The 22,246-nt window shown below is 42.0% G+C and overlaps 1 protein-coding gene across 3 annotated transcripts in view; it reads right to left on the bottom strand.

Moving 5' to 3' along the window:
- MACROD2 (mono-ADP ribosylhydrolase 2) overlaps positions 1-22,246 on the bottom strand; it is a 2,330,645-nt gene that overhangs the window by 1,231,703 nt on the left and 1,076,696 nt on the right.

The following is a 22,246-nucleotide window of genomic DNA, read 5'->3' as shown; positions in this document are numbered from 1 at the left end:
GCAGGTGGGTTCTTTACCACTAGCACCACCTGGGAAGCCCTATATTTAAAACAGTCAGTACTATAATTTTATGTTCATGGACATGTTAACCCCTGTCTCTATCACTCTGCACTCCCACATATGCCAAAGATCATGAATGCTTTGTACATCGGAGTACATTCAGGGTTAATCAATGTCCCTGACACCTCGTGGAGGCACAATAAATGCTGGATGAATCAGTGAATGATTGTTCACGGCTGTAACCATTTTGATCCAAATATCCTGGACATTTTTATTCATTGTGTACCTGCCGACTTGAAGCTTTAATTGAGGTGGTACAAACAGGATAAGTGAGTCCAATTCTAGTCTATGCTCAAAAAAATGCGGGCTGTGTTCCACTGTCCACTAAAACTCTTCACCTTGCTTTGCCCTTACCTTTTACAGGTTCATCTTCCTCCAAAGAAGCCAAATCTATTTTGAAAGAGAACTTCACATATAGTTTCCATCAAATCCCTTCTTGAAATAGGCAACGCACCAGTAATAACTCAATAAATCAAATTGAAGTGTGGATATAAGGTAACTGGGTCCTTACTCTAGCTCTGTCTTTCCAACTAAGAGACAGTATGAGCACTGTGTCTTTTTAAGCTGCAGTTTGCTTCTTTGCAAAGTACACAAAATAAATCCCTAAGGTCTGTCTTGCAAGGAAGTCTGACAAAAATTAAGGCTTAAGTGTATTCAACGCAGAGGCCGAGGACTTTCCTTACTATAACACTCAGTTGGAGTTCACCCAAGAACTGGGATATCGGTGTTTGATGTGTAGTTAGGTCTTTAAGACATGATGCAAAGTTATTGTTAATAGTATCAGTGACTTCCAGTACAAAAGACTTCTATCCATGTACAGGCAGTGACCAAAATCTTGGGATTTTTTTTTTTTTTACTTGATATTTTTACTGGCATCATTCAAGGTTTATGAAGAACTAGAGATGGGGGAAGGTGTCTGAAGGTGTGATTTTCCTTCCTCAAGAGGACACCGAAAGCCACAGCAGGCTCAGTCCACTGTGTAGATGGTGAGAAGCACCTTTACAACAGACTGAAAAATTTCACATGGAAACTAAACAAATAAAGGGGAAAAAGCACTGTCTTTAAAAAAGATACAGAATCCTGCCCCTTCTTAATCTTGCTTTCTGGCTCTACAGTCTTGGCTGCTTTTCTTTCTTTTCATTTTACCCAGCTTCTACTTCTCTGGCCAGTTGGAACCTTCCATGGAGTGCCCAGTCCAGAATCTAGGGCAATCTCCAAAGACAAATATGTTGCCACAGCCCCCACTACCCCACACCCTGGCTGTGATCTAAGAGGGTGCCAGATCAAAGCATGCGAGTAATCAGTGGCACCTTTTCTCTGTTAACACCTTTCAAGGGGCCTCTCTTCAGCTGAAAGCTGCTAATGAGAGTCCTGACTCTCAAAACTGCTCTTCAGACTAAGGTTAAGGAACAAAGTTCTCAGTTCTCTTGGTCTTTGCAGAAACAGGGTCCATGTCTGAGGTTTTCTAAGCAAAGATCCCAGATCTTATCTCCAAAGGTGTCCGAATAGAGCAGGCTGGCAAATCTACAGCTTTTTCTTCTTCTCCTTTTTTTTTTTTTTTCAGTGTGGTCCACTTAATTTTTTTTTAATAGGAAGATAATTGCTTTAAAATACCATGTTGACCTCTGTCAATCTACCACTCTAAAATAAAAACCCTTAGCTTCTTAACTCAAGTAAACTGTCTCTCCTATAGCAGCATTATTCTAGTCACATCCTTTCTAAATGTCTAAATTCAATACTATCTATTACATTTCCCAATAGTAATAATAATAATCTCTTATTAACTCTCAGGATGACCACATTTCCAAATCCTTTCATTGACATAGGTGAGCTGGCTACTCTCTGAAGCTCAGGATTCATGGCTTCCAGTGAAATCCCAGGCCAACTGGTGGATTCCAGGCAAATGATCAGCATAATGTTCTGCATCACCTAATCCATAGCTGTTTATCAAAACCAATCCAACCTGAGGGTCATTTTAGATCACTGCTTTTGCACAAGCATGGTTACAGCTATGACCACAGGATATGGAGAAGCCTAGAGATTTTTTAAATTATTCAACAGAATATTTTAATTAAAATTTTATTTAATAATATTTTATCTCAAGGCTTCCCTGGTGGCTCAATGGTAAAGAATCCGCCTGCCAACCCAGGAGATGGAAAGATCCCACATACCGCAGAGCAACGCCCATGCAACACAACTAGTGAGCCTGTACTCTAGAGCTGGAGAGTGAGCCCACAAGCCACAACTATCGAATCCTCTGTGCCTTAGGACCTGTGCCCAGCAACAAGAGAAGCAACCGCAATGAGAAAGTCATGTACCACGTCTAGAGTGGCTCCCACTGGCTGAAAGTGGAGAAAGCCCCGCGCAACAGCGAAGACCCGGCACAGCCTAAAGAAACAAATAAATTACTTTTTAAAAATATCTTTAAATATTTATTTTTTTTTTCATAAGGCTATCTATTGTTTATTAATCTCTGTCTAAAGTAATATAAAATATCCAGATATCATCACATTGTTTTTTAATTGAAGTATAGTTGACTTTGAACAGTATCATAGTTTTAGGTGTACAACATAGTGATTTGCTATTTCTATAGATTATATTCCATATAATGTAATTATGTTTTAACTATTATATTAAGATTTCTAAATTATATGAAGGTGTGTATAATACATATACACATTATACATAATTATATATATATATATATACACATTATGCATATATATACATACACACATACATATATACACAATGTGTATTTATATATATATATGTATATATGGACCCAAGTTTGATCCCTGGGTCAGGAAGATCCCCTGGAGAACGGAATGGCAATCCACTCCAGTATCCTTGCGTAGAGAATTTCATATGCAGAGGAGCCTGGCGGACTACAGTCCATGTGGTTGCAAAGGGTCGGACACGACTGAGTGACTAACACTTTCACTTTCACACACATATATATACACACATATTTTTGACCACCCTGCACAGCTTGCAGGATCTTAGTTCCCCAACCAAAAATTGAACCTGGGCCCCAGCAGTGGGGTGAAGTCCTAACCACTGGACTGTTAGGGCTTCCCCAAAATTTCAAATTATTAATAAGATTCAAAACAATAGCAAAATGAGTTTCCTTCATTCAGAATATTTCTCTATTCTGAAAATATTATCAGGTTGATCTGCCTATTTTTTCATCATATGGCATTATTACATATGATTCTTTCATCCAGAGGAGCAATATACAATTGGAATTGTTCCAAAACATCTAAATTTTGTATGTTACTATATGGTGAAAGACTTTTTCAAAATTTTAATGGACAAACACACATGCATATGCACACGTATCCACATATATCTTGGCACTTGCCACATGTATCATATATCCCACTTAAAGACACAGACTCCACTTAAAGACATAGACTTGGGCTTCCCTGATAGCTCATTGGTAAAGAATCTGCCTGGAATTCAGGAGACCCCATTTCAATTCCTGGGTCAGGAAGATCCACTGGAGAAAGGATAGGCTACCCATTCCAGTATTCTTGGGCTTCCCTCATGGCTCAGCTGGTAACGAATCTGTCTGCAATGCTGGAGACGTGGGCTTGATCCATGGGTTGGGAAGATTCCCTGGAGAAGGGAAAGGCTATCCATTCTAGTATTCTGGAGAATTCCATGGACTGTATGGTCCATGGGGTCACAAAAAGTCCAACACGACAGAGTGACTTTCACTTTCTTTCATCTTGCCACTACTTCATATATACCACATATTCACAGATGTTTATTGATTAATTCACCTGTATATTATTTTTTTCTAATAAAAAATTTACCACTTTCTTTTACTAATCTGGTCTTTATTAATTTCTATAAATGCATATTCCCATGTGAAATGTACAGAATTACTTAGAGTAAATAATTTAAATATTAACCAGTACCTTTAAATGTCCTCAAGAATTCTGGTCAGAGATGTTTTAAATAAACATTTAAAAGTAAAACTCACATATGAGCCCTTGTATTTCATCAGCTTCCCACCAGGAGAAATTCTGCTTGAAAATGAGCTTTGTTAGATAGTTTTCAAGCTAGAGTTCATGTTGGACTTGTGACCTTTAAAACCAAGTTCCTGTGCAGAGAGTGCTCTGTGTAAAGCTCTACTGATGCACCACTCAGATATGCCAGATCTTCAGTTTTCAGTCTGCAGTGAAATGAATTATATTTTCAGAGACAAGCACTACATGAGGCATCAACCCCACTTAAAGACACAGACTCCTGCAGGAGCTTATGAAGAAACCCTTCCTCCCTTTGATTTTCAGGAAGACAACTGTAAAGAGTCAAAATCATCCTTCTAGACAATTTCAACCTTCTCTGGCAAAACTCTGGCTGCCTTGCTCATCGCCCAAAACCTCAGGGGGATGGGTCTGCTTAATATGTGTAAAACTTGACTTTTGTTAAATATTTCTCAAGATTCCCACATTAACTTCAATCCTTCCATTTCTGAGGACAGAGGATCTTCTCCCCAAAAAACAAGCTGGGGAAGTAATTCTTAATCTCTCCCAGCTCCACAGCTTCATGCTGAAGGTTTCCTTATCCCTGAATTTAGATTAGACATGAAATGATTTCTAAAACTTCTGCTTGTGAGATTTTACCTTAAGTGTTAAGTCCTGACCATGAATGAACCTTATCAAAAACATTCTGAAGTTGTACACAACATTGGATCTCACGTAGAATCTAGCACACAGAACTGATACTCAATACATCTGACAGATGCTTAATACATATTTTACAAGTAAGTGAAACCAGGAAATTGTATAAAAACCATGAGATGTATCTACTAGGAAACTGTATAAAAATCATGAGCCAAGTCTAGTGGAAAAAAAAGTATGTGGATAAGTTGCTTAATGGATTAGTAAACTAATTTTCTGTTCTTTTATAACATACTCCATACCATATTCCCCTCAGAAGCTGGAATCCAGTCAACAGTGTCGTTTCTGTTTAACATGTGTTTAGAAGTGGCTCAGACAGCAAAGAATCTGCCTGCAATGCAGGAGATCTGGGTTCGATCCCTGGGATGGGAAGATCTCCTGCAGAATAGAATGGCAACCCACTCCAGTACCCTTGCCTGGAAAATCCCATGGACAGAGAAGCATGGAGGGCTACAGTCATCGGGTTGCAAAGAATGGGACAATACTGATAGACTAACACTTTCACTTTCAAACAAACCTACAACTTATTCTTCAAAACCTCTGAAATAGTGATACAAAGAATTGCATATTGCAAATACATTTCATGCTTCCAAATAGTCTAGAAGAATTCAGAGCCAATTGTAGTGAAAAAAAGTATGTGGACAAGTTGCTTAGTAATAACAATGATAGGAACCACACTGATCAGAAGAGTAGATAACACATTTTGTATGTTTACTAGTTGCCAAGGACTGGATTAAACTCTGTCTTTAATCTCAGAGCAGCTTTCTGAAGCAGGTTTAATCACCATCCCATTCTAGAAATGAGAAAACTGAGGCCCTAGGTTAGACAAACTGCCACAAATCAAGTGTTAGATTTGAGACTCCAAAGTACTTGCTTTTAACAGTTAGAAACACTGCTACTCCTAAGGATGAAAAATGAAAGGGACTATAAAAGAAAATTAACTTAACTTTTTTTCCCCCTATGGCTTTTAAATAGGCCATAGGCAATTCCAAAACTCTTTGGAAATAGCAGTTTCAGAGAAATAGAATATTTAGCTGCTTGAGGTTAAGGATACCACCTCTTGTCTTTATGCAGGAGTTCTGGGTAAATGTGTCAGACTCAGGTCAGAATCTATTATACCATACTATCCAAAACCACCATGGGCTCCAAAGAGCAACTTGCTGCCAAAGCATATTTTATATATTAGCAGACCATGAAAACTGTTTGCCTTTGCATGACGATTTAGTTCAGTGGCCGTCTGAGATTCTCAGGAGGTGATGGGTGGGTGGGCGGAAGAGAGTCTGGAGCACTTGGCAGAGGCAACTTTGCCAGGCTGAGCCCCGAGGACCCCCAGCTCCACCCCCACCCCCGAGCACCCCATCAGAGCACCTCTACTTTCACCTGATTTATATTTATGTTTTGAAGCTCAGAATCATATATATATATATATTTTTTTTTTTTTTTTTGAACGTGTTTACTGGTTTCTCAGAGTCTTTTCACTAACACCTAAGGTTAAGAATCCTTTGTGCAACACATTCTTTTATTTACCTAAACTTTAGCCTCTCTGGCTCACTTGACTCAAGAGCTCCAGCACTTAGAAAGGCATCTAAGTTGTTTGGCTAACATGTGATTTGGATGTTTTGGAAAGATAAAGTCTATAGTTAAGAGATTGCCTAACAATGGATCCACGGGAACTAAAGGTCATTTCCCATAAAATGTGCAGCTCTGGGGAACCTCAGGTGAGCTATATTGCTCTAAGCCCTCGTCCTATCCTTGGTCATTCATTAACTTTAATTAGGGCCATAAAGAGATGCCTAAGGAAAAAGGAAACACTCATTTGACGATAACATTGTAGTCACTCCCTATTCCTTCCTGAAGTGAAGAAGGGAGAGAGAGAATTTTCACATGACCTTTATTTAAACAAGCAACCGAGAAAGAACAGCCTTTCAGACTGGGCCAGGTGCCATGTCTTCAGTAACCTAGGAAGAGCCCAGCAGCTGTTTCTCTGCCAAATCTGAAGTCTGTCTCCACTGAGGACAACTTCCTTGTCGAGATAAAATCCAAAGGTTAAAAAGCACAGGCCATAGGGAATGACGACTCCCACATACCTTACTTACTACAAGATCTTTACTACTTGGCATTACTTATAAAAAATCATAATCATTTATCAGTTAATAAAGGAAAAAAAAAAAAGCTAAGATTTCTGACTACCTTCATTAGGTCACCAGAGAGCTATTCCATCAACTGGAAGCTCCTGTTAATCCATCTTGCTGACAACTGAGTCTTGACAAGTTTCTTTTGCAAGGTGAGCCTCCTCTGAGTGGCCCTGATAAGCAGTCCCCTCTGCTGTGACCTGAGAGGCTTGTCAAGTGCATATAGAACTTCCTACACACATCTCACTGTTAGAGACAAAGGCAGGCAGATGGACGGAGGAGACAAATGATCACCCCCCTGCAAATAACAGAGAGTCATGAGTCGGGGCGAACTTCCTTCCTCGACATGCTGGTAGTGAAAACATCTGTAGGGGATTCCAAAGAGCATCATGGAGAAAAATGTAGTTCAAGAGACAAAGTTCAGGACCGATGTTTGCTTTGTCATCCTGAGGTGAAAATGTTGCTGAATTATCTAAGTCCGGAGCTCAGAATGCAATTGAGTGAGGAGTCATGTATCAGCTGAAGACGGATGGTGGGTGACTGTCTTTGGAGGCATTTAAAAATGGCAATAATGTGAGTTCCTAAGAAAACTCTCATGGGTCTGGAATATCTTTGATTCTTTCCACCCATTTCAAGAGTGCAGTGATTCACAATATTTCTTCATAGTTACCTCAGAATGGTCATGTTAGATATATTAAAGCATCCCATTTTAAACATGACTTGTTAACTCTCAGAGACAATGAAAGGTTAGCAGAATCCCAAACTGACTTTTCCTTGTTATTCCTTTTAAAAAACTTATTTGTAATTGAAGGATAATTGCTTTAAAATATCGTGTTGCTTTCTGCCATACATCAACATGAAGTAGCCATAGGCATACACAGGCCCCCTCTGCTACCTTCCGCCCTATCCCACACCTCTGGGTTGTTACGGAGCGCAGGCTTGAGTTCCCTGAGTCACACAGCAAATCCCCGTTTGCTATCTATTTCACACTTGGTGGTGTATATGCTCCCACGCCACTTTCTCCATTTGCTCCACCCTCTCCTTCTTCCCTTCCGCTGTGTCCGTCAGTCTTTTATGTCCGTGTCTCCATCGCTGCCCTGCAAATAGGTGCCTCAGTTTCTAGATTCCATCTTTTTTTACTCTTATCTGACCTTTGGTGAAGTTGCTCAGTCGTGTCCGACTCTTTCCAACCCCATGGACTGTAGCCTACCAGGTTCCTCTGTCCATAGGATTTTCCAGGAAAGAATACTGGAGTGGGTTGCCATTTCCTTCTCCAGGAAATCTTCCTGACCCAGGGATCGAACCCACGTCCCCTGCATTGTAGGCATATGCTTTACCATCTGAGCCACCAGGGAAGTCAAATATTTCTTTGGGGGGGGGGGGGAGGGGGGGGCAAGAATACTGGAGTGGTTTGCCATTCCCTTCTCCAGGAGATCTTCCCGACCCAAGGATTGAATCTGGGTCTCCCGCATTGTAGGCAGACGCTTTACCATCTGGTGGCGCCAGTGGTAAAGAACCCACCTGCCAATACAGGAGACATAAGAGATGTGGGTTCTATCCCTGGGTGGGGAAGATCCCCTAAAGAAGGAAATGGCAACCCACTCCAGCATTCTTGCCTGGAAAATCCCAGGCACAGAGGGGCCTTCCGGGCTACAGTCCATGGGGAGGCAGAGACAGACACAACTGAAGCAACAGGGCATCATGCACGACCATTAAACTAGAAAGCTTGGAGGTGACGAGTGGATCGTGGTGCGTGAGGTTCAAACAAAGAAAGTAATTTGGCTCCTTCACTATATTCATAATTCTCAGATTGGACACCTCCTGAACCCTGTATCAAACACAGTGTTCATAAATGTCTTACTTCCGGGCTTCTTACTCAACTTTTGGATTCATTATTCTCAAATTGCAGCTATTTGTCTCCAATCCAAAATTTTCTTCCCTCTTCCCTACCGTTTTGAGATACATCAGACCTATACTAATTACTTACTAATTATAATACCTGACTTGAACAACTTGCCCACCACAACCATCTAGCAGGTTCTTTTATCTTGATGTCATGTAACCTGCCCTTTTTCTCATTAAAATAAAGTAGCAGCTGATTACAAGTCATTAAAAAAGGAAAGAAAAATAAAGTTTTTACTTTATTTTGGAGTCTTGGAGAACTTCCAAGACACAGAAGTAACGAAGCAAATCTCTATTCCTGGGGATGGTCTTATCTTTGCCTAACAGCCTACGGGAAATAAAATCTGAGATTCAGTAAACAAACAAACAAAAAGAGAAACAACAACAACAAAATAAACTAAACAACAAAAAAACTAATGCCATCCCAGGGCCCATTTTAAAAGACCCATTGGACCCTCCTCCCCTCCAATCTCTGGTGTTAAAAAATGCAAGTGGAATCATATTAAAATTAACCTCTAAAACAGCTCTAAAACTCAAAAGGAGGGGGTGGGTGGGTTCATCAAAATGAAATTCCTTAAAGGAAAAGAAAACAAACCAGTCAGGAAGCCTTTAAGAGCAGACTTCTGTTTTACTTGAGTGGGTATTTGAGTTCATCGCTGGAGGGCATCCACCTGAATGGAGGCTGGGGCTGTGGGCTGTGCCTTAGCAACTAGACCATCTTCCACAAGTCCGAAACACTGGTTCATTCCACTGTTACACGAACCTTATTTCAAAAGGTCTCATCATTCCAAGAAGGGATGTATTACTACCACCAGAATATTCAGACTCTCTCTTTCTACTATGTCCCATTATTTGAGGACCTTTATTTGTTTGAAATACACATACACATGTACATATATATACATACGATTAGAATTACAGCAAGCCTTCTCTAAAGGAATGATGTTTGGACTGAGATGAAGAAAAAGCAGAATTTATCTAGGCTGAGGGTGAAAAGAAAAGGATGTGTGTTCACATTTCCAGGTGTGTGGCTGGAGCCGGAAGAGGCTAGAGACCAAGGCTGGCTCTCCTCAGTACAGGACCCGGCAGGCCAGGATGGGGGACCTTTGCTCTAGCCTTGAGCAATGGACAAAGTGGATCAGACAGAAGGTTCAGGAATAGAAGGTGGAATAGACATGACTCCCTGAAGGCTTGGCTGTCCTGGGTAAGTGAGACGGAGAACAAGGAAGACACCTGGATTCCCAGCCAGGCTCTATGCTCAGTGCTTTGTGTATATTATCACAGTCAATAAAAACAGTGACCGTGTTCTGAGTATCTGTTGAGGTACAGGATAAGGGGGCATCAAAAATACCATTTCTAGAGCAAAAAACCATGAGAACTTGAATCTTAGTTCTGATGCTTAGTATTGGGTTGGCAAAAAAAGTCGGTTTGGTTTTAAGTAAAAATAAAAGACACACTTTTCATTTCCACCAAGAACTTTATTGAACATCATATCGACTAACCAAAGGAACTTTCTGGGCCACTCAATAGTTATTTAACTGTGGCTAATTATATAAGCTTTCTTTGTCTCTATTTCTTCATTTATAAAATGAAAATATGACTGCACCCATGTAGAGAGTTGCTGGGAGGATTAAATAAGGTAATCTATGTTAGGCGCTTAGTAGGCACCTGGCACATGGTAAGCACCCCACAAATGTTATTGCCATGTGCCAGGGGTCAGCTTGCACAGAGATGTGCTGTCTCATCCACACAATAGTCCTGAAAACAAAGGATTACTATTTCCATTTTACAGATGGGGAAGTGAGGCTCTGAGGGTCAAAGCCACTGAGTTTTGGAGACAAAACTGAAATCTGTTCTGTCTAGCTCATTTTGTTTTTTCTTTTTTATGAGAATGAGTAGCTTCACTTTAAAGGATTTCCAGCATGAGAACAAAAGATAAAAGTGACTACTTAAGTTTCCTCATTGACTCATGGAACTAGCTGACCTCTCAAACTGGCATTTGTGGAAAAACAACAACAACTCCTGATCAAACACTGACATTTCTGTAGAAACACAATTCACATAATTTACCAAAAAAAATTATCTTTCCATGAATCTCAAAGTATTGAGAGGTAGACTTCCTGAATAAACAAATTCGTTCATTTTCAGAGAATACTTCTTTTCCTCTTACTGTCAACCAATATTAAACTGTAATGGTTTTTTTTTTTTTTTTGGTTGGTTCTTTTATCCCAACTTATATTTCAATACATAATGAAAGTATATATCTCACTGGAATTCAATGTTTGCCCCACTGAACATTCCAGTCTAGAGCAATCCCTGAAGAATAGTTAGAAATAAAAACTTTACAAATTTTCCTACAATCCTGTCTTAATTCAAATAAAATAGGAATGTCATCCTTTGCACTTCAGGGGCAACTTGGGCAGCTTTTACTCAACCATGGAGAGAAAAGACATTGTTGGCAAAGTTGCAAACTTGTTCTTCTTTCTCATTTATTCCCAAAGGTTAACCAGATGGTTAAACCATCATAGAACCTTGGCATTGGGTTTTGGAGGTGAAATGATCCCTGGGGATCATGTTTCTTCCTCCTTTTATGAGGGAAAAATTAAAATCTAGACACTTTAAGTGACCTTTACAAGGTCTCACAGCTAGATGGTGGCTAATGACCAACGACTATGTGCTCAACCCAGAGACCGATAATGACAAAGTGGAAAAGGTAGTAAGGTTAGAAGATTTAACCCCACTGTCCATCGCCTGGACAGGTCATGGCTTGTGACTCCTTTGTGGTTTCTGTTAACACTGTGAATACCTGGTGAATTAGCCAAGCTAAGGGGAAAAAGAGTCTATTTCTGTGATGGGGACCATCGCGGCCACTTCCACAGAAATTTCAAAATACTTATTTCCTAGCGCTTATCTCCGATTACCAACAGTTAGAACCAACAGTTAGAAGCAATAGATAGAACCGGACGGGAAGCAGCTGACTGGTTTAAACTGCAGAAAGGAGAACGCCAAGGCTGTATACTGCCCCCCTGCTATTTAACTTACACACAGAGTTCATCGTGCAAAATGCCAGGCTAAATGAAAATTGCCAGAAGAAATATCAACACCCTCTGATATGCAGATGATATCACTAAATTGGCAGAAAGTAAAGAGGAACTAAAAAGCTTCTTGGTGAGGGTGAAAGGGGACAGTGAAAAACTGGCTTAAAACTCAGTATTCAAAAAACTAAGATCATGGCATCTGGTCGCATCACTTCATGGTAAATGGAAGGGGGAAAAAGTGACAGTGTTCATTTTCTTAGGTTCCAAAATTACTGTGGTGGTGAAACTGCAGCCATGAAATGAAAAGACACTTGCTCCTTGGAAGGAAAGTTATGACAAACATAGAATACTAAAACGCAGAGATATCACTTTGTTGACAAAGGCCCATGTAGTCAAAGCTATGGTTTTTCCAATAGTCATGTACAGATGTGAGGGTCAGACTGTAAAGAAGGTTCAGTGCCACAGAATTGAGGCTTTCAAACTGTGGTACTGGAGAAGGCTCTTGAGAGTCCCTTGGACAGGAAGGAGATAAACCAGTCAATCCTAAAGGAAATCAACTCGGAATATTCATTGGAAGGACTGATGCTGAAGCTCAAACTCTAATACTCTGAACCCCTGATGCAAAGAGCTGACTCACTGGAAAAAATCCTGATGCCAGGAAAGACTGAAGGTAAAAAGAGAAGGAGGCGACAGATGATGAGATGGTTGTATAGCATCACTGACTCAATGGATATGGATTTGAGCAAACTCCAGGGGATAATGAAGGACAGGGGGGCCTGGAATGTTGCATTCTTGTTTTCACAAAGAGTTGGATACAACTTAGGGACTGAACAATAACAAAAATGCAGAGGAATTTAGTACTGAATGGATGCATACTATACATGTTTCCATCTCATTTCTGTGAGAAGTGGAAAAAAAATCTCAACAAAATCAAGTATGCTAGTACGTAAAGCCCTTCTCTTAAACAACTGTTCTTACATTCTTCTCTGCAATGATGGCAACTTGAGGAAAAAAATCAGGATCACTGGTGCTAGTTACAACTCATGAGCTTTTATTGACTACATCACCACATGGAATCCTAACTCCATGGCAGTCTACCTCCTGTTTTTAAGGAAGAACTCAAGGCTTGAATATGAATACAGGAAGGAACGAGCTTTGCAGGTTTGCTCCATTTAAAAGAAAGCAATTTCCAGCGCTGTTTTCTTCCTAAAATACTATCACACCGTTGTTATTATAAAATAGATTCAGTAGAAGACATAGTTAGCTATTAGCCATAATCCAAACCACACAATTTGTCACTTTCTTGTGTTATTTTACTTTCTCCCTAGACTAGACCTTTCGATTGCTCCTGTGACCATTGCTCTTCTGCCTCCGTTTCACTCCCACCATCATCATCGCTGTTCTTACACGTCATTGCGTACAATGCACCAGGAACAGGCAAGCTTCTCTGGTGGCTCAGATGGTAAAGAATCTGCCTGCAACGCAGGAGATCCGGGTTTAATCCCTTGGTTAGGAAGATCCGCTGGAGAAGGGAATGGCAACCCACTCCAGTATTCTTGTCTGGAGGATTTGAAGGACAGAGGAGCCTGGCGGGCTGCAGTCCATGGGGTCGCAAAGAGTCAGACAGGACTGAGCGATTAACACTTTCAGGAATAGGCAAGCACTGTTACTCCCATCATCGCCTTCGATTTTCACAATATCCCATGAGATGGGTATCATAACACTAATATCCTGCAGGGGGAATAAGGCCAGAGGATACAGGATTTGTCCAAGGTACACCCAGGTAAGCAGTTGCTTCACTCTGCCCAGCTTGGCCTTCAGATCACTTAAGACACCAGTTGCATGTGTGTGTGTATGTGTTGGAGGTTTTTTGTTTGTTTGTTTCAAGACTTTTTCTCTTGCATATTACCTAACAACATGGACCTACAAAGGTCATTAAGTATCAGAGGTCAGAAGAAAAAAGAATAAAGTGTAAAAGGTAAATTGAATGCTAAAGTAATGTTTTTTACCTGAGGCATTAAAAATAGTTCAATCTGACAATGCTCTGTCTGTTAAAGACTTGTCCAAAGTTCTGTTTTCACTTTGCTCTAGGAATGGAAGGCTATTATCATTATTATTTTTTTCTTAAGAAATAAATGTAGCAAACTGTAAACAATGCCAATTCTGATCAAGGACTCATTTGAAGGTAATTATCTATGTCCACCCAGGGGAACTATTTCGACACACACCCTATTTTCCCACTCTCTTATAATTTCAGCTAGGCAGTGGCATCTTTTGAATATGTAGTCATTACTTTTAGAGAAACAGCTTAATCTAATGGATTCATCAAATGGACAGCACTGCTCTAATTAAAACACTTTAATAAAAATGTATTAGCAAAAAACAATTGAGACTAGTAATGGATTATACTTGCTGAATACTCAGCTAGAGTCAGGCATCATTATTGACATGCTGAACACGGGCCAAGTTAATACCAAAACAATGCAAGAGGATGCTGCTACCCCACTTTTCAGATGAGGAAGCAGAAGCACAAAGATGTTAAATAATTGACTCAGGATCCCAGCTGGGAAGTGGCAGCGCTAGGATTTGAACCCAGCAATAGCGGCTGTGGGCTTCCTAGGTGGCGCTGGTTGTCAAGAATCCACCTGCCGATGTGGGGACACCATAGACACAGGTTTGATCCCAGTGTCAGGAAGATGCCCTGGAGGAGGAAATGGCAACCCAATCCAGTATTCCCATGGACAATGGAGAATCCAATGGACAATGGAGAATCCCATGGACAGAAGAGCCTGGCAGGCTGTACAGTCCATGGGGCTGCAAAGAGTCAGATACAATTGAACACATACGCACCACCAACAGAGGTCATGTCCTTAACACCCAGGCTAAACCACCTTTTCATCCATTTAGAATATAATCTAGGAACCAATTGTGATAGGCTGAAAAGAGTCCCCAGATATGTCCACATCCTAATCCTTAGGACTTGTGAACATCACCTTATATGACAAAAGGAATTTTGCAGAAGTGATTAATTAAAGGATTTTGAGAGGAGGAGATTATTCTGGATTATTGGGGGAGGGGTGGAGAGGGGACAATGTAATCACAGGGTCCTTGTGAGAGGCATCAAGGAACAATCAGTCAGAGGAAAAGCAACGAGATAATGTGGAGGGAAGCAGAGATCAGAGTGACAGGCTTTGCAGATGGAGGAAGAAACTGGAAAAGTCAAGGAAACAGATGCTTTACTTCAGAGCCTGCCAGAAGCTTGCCTTTAGCCCAGTTAAGCTTACCTCAAGAACTGGAAGACAGTAAATTTGTGTTGTTTTAAGACACTGAATCTGTGGTTCATTGGGGACAGCAAGAACAGGAAATAGATGCACACGATAGTGAGAAAAAAAAGCTGCACTCCTGCCCCAAACTTCTCTGAAACGATCAGAGAAGCATCCGTGGGCAGAAAACTGGACAACCATGCTCTCAGCACTTTGAAGTCGGAGCCGCCTCCCGAGGACTGTTCTCCATGGTGCTGCCCCACATCCCTCCTGGGCTCCATGTCTCCCCACCTCCTACCTACCAGGGCACATCAGCCCATGTCTGGAAACAGTTTGCAAGGCGTCTTTCTTGGTGTCTGTAGAACACCACCTTCTTAAGACTTCATCCATCCATAGCTAGGGCTCCTGTTATATTATTGCATCACATATATACATAACTTTGCTTAATTTCTCCTTTCTTCCTTATTTCTAAGTGTTTGGCATACATCTTTTTTTTTGCCACTAAAATGCTTTCTCTCTTTTTCCACATAGGTACAAATACCTGCTTCGCCACTGACTGGCTGTTCAGCCAGGGGTTGTCAGTAAACACTCTGAGCCTCAGTTTCCTCAAGTGCTGACGGGGATCATAAGATGCCCACCCTGACAACCCCAAGGACCTGTTGAGTGTGTCACTCAGCGCATGTGAAGCCCTTAAAACAGGGCTGGCACATGTGCTTAGGATGTATTAATTTCACCGTTAATTCTGAGTTCTCCCTTTCACTGGCTTCCTCCGCTCATCCAACCAATATGCTCAAGTCTCCGTCCTGAAGCAAATCATAAACCCACCTGCTGAAACCACCACTCTCCCTCTCCCTGCTGCCAAATTAGATCCACGCTGCTGCTTCCCTGCACCACCTGCCCATCTCAGCCTGCTACCAATCTGTTCCACCCCTGCCTGCCTCTGAACTGAAGCTAGTCCCCATGGAGAAGTTTCTATTGCATTTATCCCGTGGACCACACCCACCGAGTCTCTCCCATCAGACTCCCAGGGCGGGCCCTTCCCTGGGGGTCCACTTCTCCTCGCAGACCGCTGGTTCTCCACCTCCCTTCTTCTGGACCACCTTTCCTTTCTCCAGTCACTAAAGTCATGCTTCTCACTGAGGGTGATATTGTACCGCCCCCTCTCCCTACCCCCCACCAGGGGACATCTGGCAACTCCGGGAGACATTTTTCATCATCACAACTTGGGGGGTTGTGGAAAACTGCTGGCATCTAGTGAGCAGAGGCCAGGGATGCTGCTAAATAAACAATCTGCAATGTACAGGACAGTCCCCACCAATAAAAAATTACTTGGCTCCAGTGCCAAGAAACTGCTCTAAATAGATGCATTCTCTTAAGGTCTGGCATTGGCTCTCACTGTGTGTGTGTGTACCCTTGGGGACACAAGTCTTCTGATGCTAAGCTCTCTTCAGGCTTAATTCCATGGTCACACAATCTGCAAGGCCTTTCCACATCTCTAGCTGCTGGCCCACTCCGCTCTCATCAGGCTTCATTCCTGCCTGGCTCTTTGCCCCAGGAAACTGATGCTGACTAAGGGCCACACCAACAGGGCCGCCTCGGCTTTGGATTTCCAGTTGGTTTTCATGACAGAGGTTGCAGAGAGAGCGAGGAGAGTGAGAAGGTACTCTTTTCTTTTCTTCTTTCCTAGAAGACTGCCTTGGGCTGTTCATTTTGCCCAGCTAGAAGTCACTCACAGCGTTATGGCCATCTCTTCGTGGCTCTTTTCTTCTAGGTTCACATATCTGCCCCCTTGTCCCTTTAAGTTTAGCAGTAATGCAACTGCACTTCTAAGACCCAGATACCGCCTTCTCTCTTGCAGCTTGCATGCTCAAATGCTTGGAAAAGAAAGGCACTGCCAAAGAACGCTCAAGCTACCGCACAACTGCACTCATCTCACACGCTAGTGAAGTAGTGCTCAAAATTCTCCAACCCAGGCTTCAGCAACATGTGAGCCGTGAACTTCCTGATGTTCAAGCTGGTTTTAGAAAAGGCAGAGGAACCAGAGATCAAATTGCCAGCATCCGTTGGATCGTGGAAAAAGCAAGAGAGTTCCAGAAAAACATCTATTTCTGCTTTATTGACTATGCCAAAGCCTTTGACTGTGTGGATCACAATAAACTGTGGAAAACTCTGAAAGAGATAGGAATACCAGACCACCTGATCTGCCTCTTGAGAAATTTGTATGCAGATCAGGAAGCAACAGTTAGAATTGGACATGGAACAACAGTCTGGTTCCAAATAGGAAAAGGAATATGTCAAGGCTGTATATTGTCACCCTGCTTATTTAACTTCTATGCAGAGTACATCATGAGAAACACTGGACTGGAAGAAACACAAGCTGGAATCAAGATTGTGGGGAGAAATATCAATAACCTCAGATATGCAGATGACACCACCCTTATGGAAGAAAGTGAAGAGGAACTAAAAAGCCTCTTGATGAAGGTGAAAGAGGAGAGTGAAAAAGTTGGCTTAAAGCTCAACATTCAGAAAACAAAGATCATGGCATCTGGTCCCATCACTTCATGGGAAATAGATGGGGAAACAGTGGAAACAGTGTCAGACTTTGTTTTGGGGGGCTCCAAAATCACTGCAGATGGTGACTGCAGCCATGAAATTAAAAGACACTTACTCCTTGGAAGGAAAGTTATGACCAACCTAGATAGCATATTGAAAAGCAGAGACATTACTTTGCCAACAAAGGTTCATCTAGTCAAGGCTATGGTTTTTCCTGTGGTCATGTATGGATGTGAGAGTTGGACTGTGAAGAAGGCTGAGCGCCGAAGAATTGATGGTTTTGAACTGTGGTGTTGGAGAAGACTCTTGAGAGTCCCTTGGACTGCAAGGAGATCCAACCAGTCCATTCTGAAGGAGATCAGCCCTGGGATTTCTTTGGAAGGAATGATGCTAAAGCTGAAGCTCCAGTACTTTGGCCACCTCATGCGAAGAGGTGACTCATTGGAAAAGACTCTGATGCTGGGAGGGATTGGGGGCAGGAGGAGAAGGGGACGACAGAGGATGAGATGGCTGGATGGCATCACTGACTCAATGAATGTGAGTCTCAGTTGAACTCCGGGAGTTGGTGATGGACGGGGAGGCCTGGCGTGCTGCGATTCATGGGGTCGCAAAGAGTCGGACACAACTGAGCAACTGAACTGAACTGAACTTCTATACATATACCCTTCTTGAATTACCTAATTTTGAGTAGGTCATATCATTTCTGCTATAACATGCTCTTCACCCACTGCCATTTTGCTATATACATGACAGAACTATCAACTTTCTGTTACCCAGATCCAAAATTTTACCGTCCTCTACTCTTGTATCTACTACATCCAATCAATCGTTAATTCCCACAAAAGTTACGTCCACATATTCTTATTTAAAGTTTCCTTTGACCCTTTCCCATTGGCTAGTGCCCCAGTTCAATCTACCATCTCTTATTGCTAAAGCAATTTCCAATTTCTTCCAATTTCTAAAACAATTTCCAATTTCTAATTTCAGGTATCCATTCTCTTCTCTACTTTCCTCCACTCTCCAAATGAATACCATAAACCCAAGCAAGCTTCCATGATTCTCTGATAGCCAGAAGTAAAGTCTTCCTTTTTGGAAATCTCATTTTCTTTCATCTTACCTCACATAGGTAACTGCCACTTCCCTTGTTCTATCTTAACTAGACCAGTGTCTTGTATTTCAAGTAAAATTAAGTTCTCTGGGGACAGAACTGTGCTTTCCCACACGTGTTACACACAGAGTTCTTGATACTGTTTTCCATACATAAGGATTTGTTAAAAGAAGCATGACTTTTCTGCCCTCTATTTATGATTGCCGAGGATAACAATTTCCCCACTTCTCATGCTTATGTCATGGCCTTCCAGAGTTATGACTTTATATTTATTTATTTTTGAATAAGAAAGGAGAGTATATTCTTTTGTAGTAAAAGCTACAAGAACAGACACAGGGAAAAGACACAGGGGTATCATATAATCCTGTTGACTGGGAGTTAACTCATACCATCCCCACGTAATCTCTCTCTGAAAACTTTCCCTGATCTCTCTTCCAGCAGAATTTCCAGAATCAAGTGATCACTGTCTGAACCAAAAGACAGCAAAGCAAACAGCTTCCTCTGCCACTTCATAAAAAAGTTTGTACTGACCTCTTAAGTACTCTAACTAATCCTAAGGGTATTTGTTTTATGTATCAATGTGACATAACAGAACTTTAGAGCACTGACAAAAACACATGGCCTTTAACTAAGTATATGGCTTTGGATGAATTTATGAGCCTCATTCTTTCAATTACATAATGGGGATAAAAACAGTACAGTTTACTAGGATGTGGGAATGCATAGCAAAGAAATGCATATAAAACTGTTCTGGTTACCATATAGTATAGAATGCCTCATTGCTTAATTTCAGTAGCTTCATATCAACTTATCTCAGTTAATAAAAGGATAGCAGCTTTTTTAGCTACTGAGGTTCTAGATGGCACACCATTTAATGAAGCACAACTGAGTGACAAGCAGTAGTAATTTCTTCCCTACTCAGCTGTGCCAGGTGAAACCATTCAGACTGGTGAAGCACACATGCGCCTAGAATTCTCTTCATGTGCTCAGAGGATAAGGTGGGGACTACAAGCCCCTTCTAAATGAGCCCAAAATAGAATTCCAGAGAATATTTCAATAGCGTATGCATTTTGAAATTATAATTACTAAGTCACCTCAGGAGAAGGCGATGGCACCCCACTCCAGTACTCTTGCCTGGAAAATCCCATGGACGGAGGAGCCTGGTAGGCTGCAGTCCATGGGGTCACTAAGAGTCGGACATGACTGAGCTACTTCACTTTCACTTTTCACTTTCATGCATCGGAGAAGGAAATGGCAACCCACTCCAGTGTTCTTGCCTGGAGAATCCCAGAGATAGGTAAGCCTGGTGGGCTGCAGTCCATGGGGTCCCTAAGAGTCGGACACGACTAAGCGACTTCACTTTCACTTTTCACTTTCATGCATTGGAGAAGGAAATGGCAACCCACTCCAGTGTTCTTGCCTGGAGAATCCCAGGGACGGGGGAGCCTGGTGGGCTGCCATCTTTGGGGTCGCACAGAGTCGGACACAACTGAAGCGACATAGCAGCAGCAGCAAGTCACCTCAAATTCCTTACAGGATGTACTAGAACATTAACAAAAGAATTCCAACAGACATTTCTCCAAAGAAGACATACAGATAGCCAACAAGCACATAAAAAGATGCTCAACACCACTTATTATTAGAGAAATGCTAATTAAAACTACAGTGAGTTATCGCCCCACACTGTCAGAATGGCCATCATCAAAAAAAAAATTTACAAATGATAAATGCTGGAGAGAGTGTGGATAAAAAGCAACCCTTTTATTCTGTTGGTGGAAATGTAAGCTGATATAGCCACTATGAAGAATAGTATGGGGATTCCTTAAAAAACTAGGAATAAAACTACCATATGACCTAGCAATTCCACTACTGGGCCTGTACCCTCAGAAAACCATAATTAAAAAAGACACATGTACCCCAGTGTTCAAACTTGCTACGACCGCTGTTACAATATCTAGGACATGAAAACAACCTAAATGTCTATGGGTAGATGAATGGATAAAGAAGTCGTGGTACATATATACAATGGAAGGTTGCTGCTGCTGCTGCTAAGTCGCTTCAGTCGTGTCCGACTCTGTGCGACCCCACAGACGGCAGCCCACCAGGCTCCCCCGTCCCTGGGATTCTCCAGGCAAGAACACTGGAGTGGGTTGCCATTTCCTTCTCCAATGCATGAAAGTGAAACGTGAAAGTTAAGTCGCTCAGTCGTGTCCGACTCTTCGAGACCCCATGGACTGCAGCCCACCAGGCTCTTCCATCCATGGGATTTTCCAGGCAAGAGTACTGGAGTGGGGTGCCATTGCCTTCTCCGCAATGGAATGTTACTCAGCCATAAAAAAGGAATGCATTTGAGTCAGTTCTACTGAGGTGGATGGACCTAGAGCCTGTTGTACAGAGTGGAGTAAGTCAGAAAGAGAAAACAAAATTTTGTATATTAATCTATACTTATAGAATCTAGAAAACATGGTAGTGATTGCCCTATTGGCTGGGCAGGAATAGAGACACAGACACAGAAGACTTTGGACACAACGGGGGAAGGAGAGGGTGGGATGAACTGAAAGAGCACCACTGATATATATACACTGCTGCTGCTAAGTCACTTCAGTCATGTCTGACTCTGTGCGACCCCACAGACGGCAGCCCACTAGGCTCCCCCGTCCCTGGGATTCTCCAGGCAAGAACACTGGAGTGGGTTGCCATTACCTTCTCCAATGCATGAAAGTGAAAAGTGAAAGTGAAGTCGCTCAGTCGTGTCTGACTCTTAGCGACCCCATGGACTGCAGCCCACCAGGCTCCTCTGTCCATGGGATATATACTTTACCATGTGTAAAATAGATATCCAGTGGGCCGCTGCCGTATGGGCCCTGGGAGCTAAGTGTCCCCGTGACAACATAGAGGGGTGAGGTGGGGTGGGGGTTGAGGGGGAGGTTCAGGAGGAAGGGGACATGTGTGCACTTGTGGCTGATTCATGATGTTGGATGGCAGAAGCCAACACAATATTGTAAAGCAATTATCCTCCAATTAATAAATTAAAAAAAAAAAGAATTCCATTCTATTTCTAGGCATTAGAACATCAGTACCATGTAAATAAAGACTTGTTGAGTATGTGAAATGTGTGCAAATTACTAAAAGCACTGGAAAGTACGGCAGCAGTGATGAAACACTGTACATTAACCTCATACAGATTCAACCTTATGCTCGGGAAGAAGGGTGAAGGCAGATGTCAGGGACAGAGAGAAGGAACGAGGAAGGGAATGGGCGGCAGACTGAAATTTCCAAAGACGGCTGCAGCGATGTTTTCCAGCCCACGTTCTCTTCCACAGTGTGACCTCACTCGTGAGGAGAAGACTATTTCTCCACTCTCTTGAATCCACGTGGGCCTGTGACCACTGTGACCAGAAGACTTCAGAAGACAGGACACAGTGACAGTTCCACCCACAGCCTGAGCTTGCCTGGAAGTTTCTGCTTTCTGCCCCTTGGAATGTTCATTACGGGTGGA

This window comes from Bos taurus, chromosome 13, assembly GCF_002263795.3.
Source record: "Bos taurus isolate L1 Dominette 01449 registration number 42190680 breed Hereford chromosome 13, ARS-UCD2.0, whole genome shotgun sequence".
NCBI classification, from domain to species: domain Eukaryota; kingdom Metazoa; phylum Chordata; class Mammalia; order Artiodactyla; family Bovidae; genus Bos; species Bos taurus.
The sequence above is the reverse complement of the archived record's forward strand: the minus strand, read 5'-3'. Positions and strand labels throughout refer to the sequence as shown.